Genomic DNA, 8,606 nt, shown 5'->3' with positions numbered 1-8,606 from the left:
GTTGTGATCATGTGATTTTATTTCTTTAGCCTGCTGATGTGATGGGTTACATCAATTGATTTTTGAATGTTGAACCAGCCTTGTACTTGGGACAAATCCCACGTGATCATGGTGCTGAGTGAATAATTTCATGTACTAGCCCTGTGACAGTGTATGGTTCCCCTATGCTCTATGCCACACCCACCCACTCCATCGAAATTGACCCAGGAGAATATGATATTTTTGCTGACTCAGACTTCTAATTTGGAGGACCCCCTCCTTCCCTCAGTGGGACCACTCCCATCATTTCAGAGCAGGTAGATGTGGTCAGAAGCCCACAGTCCCGACACTTTCCTCCTTTCTCCTCTATCTCAGGGCTCTGCCCTCAGGCTCGCCCACTTGAACTGGGGGTCACCCCACACCTTATGCAACAGAGGAAGGGCAAGTCTGGATCACCCTTTTGTGGACTCTACATCCCCTACGTGGTGAGACCCTCGCTCGGTGGCAGAGCCCCCAGGCCCACACCATGTCTCCAGCTGTCTTTTCAGCCTCACTTCCTCTTACCTCTTCACTCCAACTCCCAGCCCCTAAAAATTTGCCTACTACAAATCGACAGGTGGTGTGTCCACCCTGCAAATAGGTATTGAGGGCCCTGTTGTGTCTGATCCTAAGCCCAGTTCTGAGATACAAGGCCAGTAGACCCAGTCCCTGCCCTCAGGAGCAGACAATGCAAGTGGACAGAGATGTGAGTAAACAAACCACTATAACAATGGGAGATCATTGCCAGAGCGGCGGGGGGGGGGGGGGGGGGGGGGGGGGGGGGGGGAGACAGGGGCCTTTGATAGTTCTTCGGTCTCCAGCTTCTCTGCTCCTTCTCTTCCTCACTCCTTTTAAAACATTCTTCCTGGGCGCCTGGGTGGCTCAGTTGGTTGGGCGACTGCCTTCGGCTCAGGTCATGATCCTGGAGTCCCGGGATCGAGTCCCGCATCGGGCTCCCTGCTCGGCGGGGAATCTGCTTCTCCCTCTGATCCTCCCCCATCTCATGCTCTCTCTCTCTCTGTCTCATTCTCTCTCTCAAATAAATAAATAAAATCTTTGAAAAAAAATAAAAAAAATAAAATATTCTTCCTGGATTCTTACCACTGCAAACTTGTATTCATCCTGCAAAGCTCAGCTCAAATGTTCCCTCTTCCATGAAACCTTTCTTGGTTGTCCCTTCTGCCCCAGCAGAACGAAGTGCCCCTTCATCTTTGCATTTGTAGCATTTGGTGCATGCGCCAAGCCCCACCTCCAATGCACACTGTGCTAGATGGTCCTGACCCCAAGTACAACTCCCTGGGATAGTGTGGTGTTGGTCCCTAGGGTCCCTATGTGGCCACCATGTCACTTTCTCGCTGTGCCCCTTCTTTCGGCAGCAAACGCTTCAGTCACCAGCCTTCTCCCAGGACCGGCCTCTCATCGTGGAGATTAGAGACTCCTGGAAGGCAGGCAATGGTACTGGAGCACTTTGGAGGCCTGAACAGGGTTGCCCTGTATGGATGAGCAGGGCGTGCACAGCACACGTCGAAGAGACTGCTGTTCACATCGTGAACGTGCTGGACATCCTAGATTTGTATGTTTAGTGCACCCATTTCCTGACAGTGAAGGATCTTGAGGAAGGGATGCCTCTTGCTAATTCTCGCAGGACAAGGGCCCTGGGCCTGAGGTAGCCGAGGCTGGAGGGAGCCAACTGCCTTGCTCACGGAACCACAATGAGGACACTGGGCCAGCGAAGATGGGAGAAGGGGGTGGGAGGGCAGAGCATGCTTCAGGAGCAGTAGCAGCTCCACGGTTCCCTTTGCACTGTACTTTCTGCTCCCGGTGGTGCCCACTGGCCAGGGGCAAGCGGCTACTGATTAACAGAGGCCTCTAGGCAGCTGGGTGCGGCTTTTGCAATGAGCCGTTGGCACGTAAACTTTTCAAAGTCAAATGTGGGTGAAGAGGCATCGAGCACAGAAGTTAAGAACGAGGCTCATGGAGTGTGGACAGCTGTGGGTTCAGCCCCAGCTGTGTGTGACCTCGGACGACTTAGCTAATTTCTCAGTTGCCACATCTGTGGGATGTAGGGTAGCAAGGGCACCCACCCCATGGGTAAATCGCTTAGCACAGGGAGCCTCGATTACCAGTGACCATGAAAGACTAAAACAGTGGTAGGAGGGGGGACCCGAGCAACCCCAGGGGCAGACTCCCCTCAGGCCCAGGAGACACTAGGCCTTGATACTTTTAGGAGCTTGCAAAAATGTTTTAATTGCTTTATAAAATCAGGGGAAAAAATGAATATATTACTAGTAAATATATAATAGTATATCCAGCCCGAATTATGTTTATCTTTATCCTGACACGGTTATAAAATGTAACTTTTAATAATTTCTTTATGGAAAAAAAGACCCACAAAAGCACAAGCACCCAGGGCCCACGGAAGTCATAGCACATCCCTGAGCCCCACAGTGCACATTCTGGAGGCCTTTTCTCTGGGAACCTCAGTCCACTTGGCAAATAACAATGAAGTTCTTATATGTCCCTCTCTGAGAAGGACGTAATCCAGGACAAATTCTAAGCAGATGCTCTTGGGAGCCCGTGGCCCTCCCTGCTTCCTTCCTACCATGAAGGGATTTGTGCCCAGGGGACCGTGGAAGACAAAAGCGCCCAGTTGAACCTTTGAGGCCTTGACAATGAGTGGTGAGCCAGTATTGATCCAGCGATTTGATTCTGGGTTCACCTGACTCTGTTCCAATTCAGATTCTCATTGGAAAGAGAAAAGGCTTGGCACTGGGGACTGAAACAAGCCAGTCTGATCCAGGACCGCAGGTGGAGGCCAGGGTCATGAAGAGTGGCTCCGCACCTGGCCCCAGAGAAGAAGCCAGGTGCCCAGGCCGTCCCACCAGGCCCAGCTCTCCCCTTTGGCGTCAGGGAGCAGAGGAAGGGCGCTGATGACTTCTGTGGGCGCACACGTACTGGCCTGACAGAGCATTTCTCCCCTGCCTCGGGCACTTCAGAGGTTGGCAGGGGCGGGAGGAGCTGCTGAAGGAGAGGTCCTTCTGGGCAGGGCAGCAGGAGACTCCCAGGGTCATTTCCAGGCCTGGCACTTAAGGCTTGGATTTAACCCCTTAGCCCCCGCCCCAGCCCCCCAGCCCCTCAGGTCCCTGCAGTGCTAGCTGGTGCAAGGAACCTCAGATCTCAGGGGTGGGCCAGGCAGAGGCTGTATGTGTTCCAGTCCCAGGGCGTTGAGTACGACAGAGCCAAGGGCAGGAGCCCTGGGGAAGCTGATTACCCCGCCCGTCCTGATCCGGCCCCGCCAGACCACCCAACCGGTCTTCACTTTCCTCTCTCGAGGGCCAAGTGGGGAATATACTAGCACCCACCGTGCAGGTTAGTCCAAGGATTAGACGGCGTAAGTAGGTTAATGCTTAACCTACATAGTTCCTGGCATGTGGCAAATGCTGCTTTATTTTAAAATAAATACATTATAGATGAGGTACAGAGACTCGGAAGGACCATATTGATTTCCTGTGACTGCTGTGACAAATGACCCCTCAGTGGGTGGCTTAAACCAACAGAAATGGATTCCCCCACAGTGACAGAGGCTGCAAGTCAGAAATCAAATGTCCACGGGACCTGGCTCCCTCCGGCTGCTGGCAACTCCAGGTGATCCTCGGCTTCTGCCAGGCCACCCCAACCCCCGTCTCCTCTCCACATGGCCTTCTGAACTGGGTGTATCTGCCCTTCTTTTATAAGAAACCAGGCATTGGACATAAGGCCCACCCCGAGGATCCAGGGTGATCTCCTCTAGAGATCCTTAACTTAATTACATCCACAAAGATCCTTTTCCCAGATAAGGCCCCGTTCACAGGTCCTGAGAGCTCATATTTTGCGGGGCCACCATTCAACGTGGCACAAGGCCTAATGCCCATGTGAGTTAATGGTGAAAGGAACCTCAGATCTCAGGGGCGGGCCAGGCAGAGGCTGTATGTGTTCCAGTCCCAGGGCGTGAGTACGACAGAGCCAAGGGCAGGAGCCCTGGGGAAGCTGATTACCCTGCCCGTCCTGATCCGGCCCGGCCAGATCACCAGCTCCTTCATCGTCCGCTGGTGGTGGACAGGGAGAACCGGGCAGCAGGAAATCCACACAGTGTCCAGATTCACCACGAACCTGCTGAGAGGTCCCAAGTGAGGCCAGAAAGTCTGCAGGTAGAGCTGGAACTTGAGGGAGAGTGAACTCTTCGTAATCACTCTGCTAACCCGTCTGGCCTCCCTCCTCAGCCCCCTGTGACCCGTCACTCTCAGTGAGAACCAATGCATCCGACACTGGGTGTGAGACACTCGCCCTCAGCTTAGCTTCTGGAATCGAGTTCTTTGGCTGCTTTGTGGCTGTTTCTTCACTCGGCTGCTGTAATCGCGTCTGCGCTTGATCTGGCAAGAGTCCTGCAGATGGGGCGAAAATTCTGTCGCTTGCAAAACTGTCCCAGGTTGCAATCCTGAGTTCGTGTCTTAGAGTGGAGAGAGATGACAATCAGGAGCTGAATCATGTGATTGTTTTTGGTTTGTGCACAACCTGTTCCGGTGTTGTTGTTGTTGTTGTTTTTGTTGTTTAGATTTATTTATTTCTGGGGCACCTGGGTGGCTCAGTTGGTGAAGCGTCTGCCTTCGGCTCAGGTCATGATCCCAGGGTTCTGGGATGGAACCTGGTGTCGGTCTCCCTGCTCGGTGGGGAGCTTGCTTCTCCCTCTCCCTCTGCCTGCATCTCCCCCTGCTTGTGCTCTCTCTGTCAAATGAATAAGTGAAACTTTTTTTTTTTTAAAGATTTCATTCATTTATTTGAGAAAGTGAGCAAGAGAGAGCGAGCATGGAGAAGGAGCAGAGGGAGAGGGAGAAGCAGACTCCCTGCTGAGCAGGGAGCCTGCCTGACATGGGGCTGGATCCTGGGACTCCAGGATCATGATCTGAGCCGAAGACAGACGCTTCACAAAACTGAGCCTCCCATGCGCCCCTATTTATTTATGTTAGAGAGAGAGAGAGAGTACAAGTGGGAGGGCAGAGGGAGAGGGAGAGAGAGAATCTCCAGCAGACCTCCCTCTGAGCGAGGAGTCCGACAGGGGCTCAAGCTCACGACCCTGAGATCACGACCTGAGCCGAAATCAAGAGTTGGACATTGAAAGGATAGAGCCTCACAGGCGCCCCACACCTGTTCCCTTTTCATTCCCCCTCGGTCTCCAGGACCTCACAGATGTGCGCCGCCAGCCCCGAGGGTAATGTGGTTTTATGCCCTTTGAATAGGCCGCCTCCTCTGGTCCTGAGTTGATCTAAAGCTGCTCCACCCAAGCTGGGGATGTCATGAAAGTGCCAGTTTACGCAGTGACAGCTCCCGGTTGTGCATGTAAGTATTACTAATCTCAACGAAGACTGCCTTAAAGCAGTCAGAGAGGGTTTTATTTTGTTCCAGTTTTTAGCGACAGCTTTATCGAGCTGTAGTTCACATACCGTTCAGTTCACCCACTTAAAGTGTACAATTCGCTTTTGGTATATTCACAGGTAGGTGCGCCCATCACCACCACAGTCAATTCTAGAGCATTCTTACCCGAAGAAGGAGCCTTAAGCATCACCCACTCATTCTGCTTCCCCTCAGTTCCTAATAACCACTCATCTACTTTCCTTTCCGTCTCTATGGATTTACCTATTCTGGACATTTCATATAAATGGAATCATCTAATATGCGGCTTTTTTGTGTGTCTAGCTTCTTTCATGAGGCGTACTGTTTTCAAGGTTCATCCACACTGTAGCAGGTGACAGACCTTCTTTCCTTTCTATGCTGAGTAATATCCCATCATGAGGATAGACCACATTTTGTTTATCTGTTCATCAGTTGATGGACATTTGGGTTTTTATGCTGTTTGGCTATTATGAGTAATGTTGCTACGAGTGTTCGTGTCAGCAAGTTTGTGAAATATTGCGTTTCTTTTGGGACCACAAGTAGAAAATGTGCAAATGTCCTTAAGAGAACCATGGGCACCGTCTGGCCTGCTCACCAGGAGAGCTTGGGTCATGAATTCTTTCCAGAGAGAGAAGGGACCTCTGTGCACAGAGAGGGGGTGCCTCTTAAGCGTCGGGGACCCTAGCAACAGTCCTCTAATGGTCAATGTTTTTGCAAAATTTGCAAAAGTGAGATATTCAACAACAATCAGTTAAATATTGCTTCTTTCCCTTTGGACACCCCCTCCAATTCACTCCCCCTCCTGTGGGGGGGGGTCCTGCATGACAATGGCTGCGGGCCATGCTTGGGGACTGGGGAGGGGACAGGGAGCTGTGTTTCCTGGCATGCATTTATATGGGCCATAGCCAAGTCTGTTCTGTTAAGTGTCTGCAGACAAGCCTTCCAGAAATGCTTCCACCACTCACTGCAGCTCACCCCACATGGCGACGAGGCGTAGGGTCAGAGAGGGTGCAGCCAGATGTAGGAGAAAGAATGCCAGCAGCCTGCCGGCCAGCTGATTCACTTTTAAATGATTTTTTTTAAGTTTTTATTTATTTAAACAAAATGTTTTTATGGCCCCCCGCTTTGGGATGACTTCTAGTACCATGGGGGGCGGCAAGAGAATGAGGTTGCCGTGGGTCCCGCGGTGTTGGAGGCGCCTGTGAGAACACCTGGCGGGAGGTCCCGGGGAGAGCAGGAGGAGCTCAGTGAAGACAAGTCTGGGCGCGGTGTCCACGGGGGGGCCCGGCATGCGGGTGCTTATTAACGCTGGGGAGGAAATGAGTCACGGGGAGAGACAGTGTGGGGGAGAAGTGCGGGCTGGGCTTCCTCACCAGGAGGTGGCCAGAGGGCGGATGGAGGGTCCTCTGGGTTTAGCAACAAGGAAGCCATTGGTGACCTTGGCAAGAGCAGTGTCAGTGGCTAGAGTCAGGCTGAGGACAAATCCAGAGTTTGGGGGACACATGGGGTGCCATGGTGGGAGGAACCCAAGGTGATTGGGGAGAAGGATTTTCAAAGATGCTAAGTGCCAGGGCGCCTGGGTGGCTCAGCTGGTTAAGCGACTGCCTTCGGCTCAGGTCATGATCCTAGAGTCCCTGGATCGAGCCCCGCATCGGGCTCCCTGCTCGGCAGGGAGTCTGCTTCTCCCTCTGACCCTCCCCACTCTCATGTGCTCTCTCTCATTCTCTCTCTCTCAAATAAATAAATAAAATCTTTAAAAAAAAAAAAAAAAGATGCTAAGTGCCAGAGGGCAGGAACGCACAGGGAAAGTCAAGTTCAGTTAAAATGGGGAAGAGGGAGAGCAATGGTTGCCAGGGTTGGAAGGGAAGCTGAGTAGGTGACACACGGCGGGATTTGGGGGGCAGCGAACCTGTTCCGTGTGACACTGGGCCTTTCAAAATCCCTGGCTCCAGGAGTGAACCTTAATGGAGGCAACCTTTTAAAAACTCAATGAGGAGGATGAGAGGCAGACTGTGGTGAAGAATCCTAACTGTTACAAACGCGGGGCATGGCCGGCTGATGGGGGTGCCCACCCGACATCATCTAACAAACCAGGGCTGAGCGGAGACCCGGGGATGAAGACGGAGGAACATGCTCAGAAGCCCTTGCTCGCTGCTGGTGATGTGATGCCTGGCCGTGTGCGGGCCCATGGTTCTGCGGCACCACGCGTGTGTGCCGGGACTAAATACACAAGACGGTGGGGTGGGGGGGAGTGGGAGCCAGGTCCTCGCTGTTGGAGCAGGAGTGACAGACAAGCACGGGGGATGCCCAGAAGGAACCATGTGATATGGGTCTAGAGTTGGAGACATCCCCACGAACTCGTGTTCAGCCTAATGTAAGTACAGACGATGAACACAGAAATCCTCGACATGCATAGACGCACAGGTTACTGAATTTGTGTGTGCATTTCCAGTTTTGTCCCTCGAGAGGGCTAGCAGCATGGCACCCAGTGGCAAGGAGCACACATGGCACCCAGATCTGGGTCTCTGGTCCCATGCTCAACAGCAGGGACCGGGGCTCCTTGGTGAAATGGCTGATGCCAGGGTGGGGGAGGGAATGCATAAGAGCAGCCTCCCGACGTATCTTGTCGATCCAGAGCGTCCGAAGTGCTCGAAAAGCAGAACAGTGGGGGCTCTGTCAAAGAGACAGGGGCCAACTGAAAGCCCCTGGTGGCTAACGCTAGGACAATTGGAACAACAAAATAAATAGTGTAGTATTGATAACAACTCAAAGTGTATAATAAATGTCCGTGAGTCCATACTTATGCAAATAAATGATTGATTAAGTACGTAAATTGGAAAGACAAACCTCACGTACAGAGGAATTCTAAGTAACAATGTAGATATGACCCCCCGAGAAGGTGAAGCATAACTCCCACCCTTTAAGTGTGGGCTGTGCATAGTGACTTCCTTCCAACAAGGACACCAAGGAAGTGGGGACAAAGAGGAACTCTCCAGTGGAGACACCTGGCAGACACCACCTCGGCCAGGTAACCAAGGTCAAACCAGCAGTGGTGAGTCATGTTGGTAGCAGGTACCCTTGATAGGGCATGATGAGAAGGGCACCGTCCCTCTGTGGTCTTCCTCCCAAAAACAAACAAGCCCAGTCTACTCATGAACAAA

The 8,606-nt window shown here is 52.3% G+C and overlaps 1 long non-coding RNA gene across 1 annotated transcript; it reads left to right on the top strand.

Moving 5' to 3' along the window:
- The first annotated feature begins 3,974 nt into the window (after window positions 1–3,974).
- Window positions 3,975–7,096, top strand: LOC123858479 (uncharacterized). The gene is made up of 3 exons (XR_006794163.3): window positions 3,975–4,205; window positions 5,292–5,391; window positions 5,547–7,096. It is a non-coding gene; the product is annotated as an uncharacterized LOC123858479 (long non-coding RNA).
- Window positions 7,097–8,606: the final 1,510 nt, after the last annotated feature.

This window comes from Mirounga angustirostris, unplaced genomic scaffold (assembly GCF_029215605.1).
Source record: "Mirounga angustirostris isolate CCGP_5_RB_7025 unplaced genomic scaffold, mMirAng1.0.hap1 SCAF_4, whole genome shotgun sequence".
Lineage (NCBI taxonomy): Eukaryota > Metazoa > Chordata > Mammalia > Carnivora > Phocidae > Mirounga > Mirounga angustirostris.
Note: the sequence above shows the minus strand (reverse complement) of the source record. Positions and strands in the feature narration are given on the sequence as shown.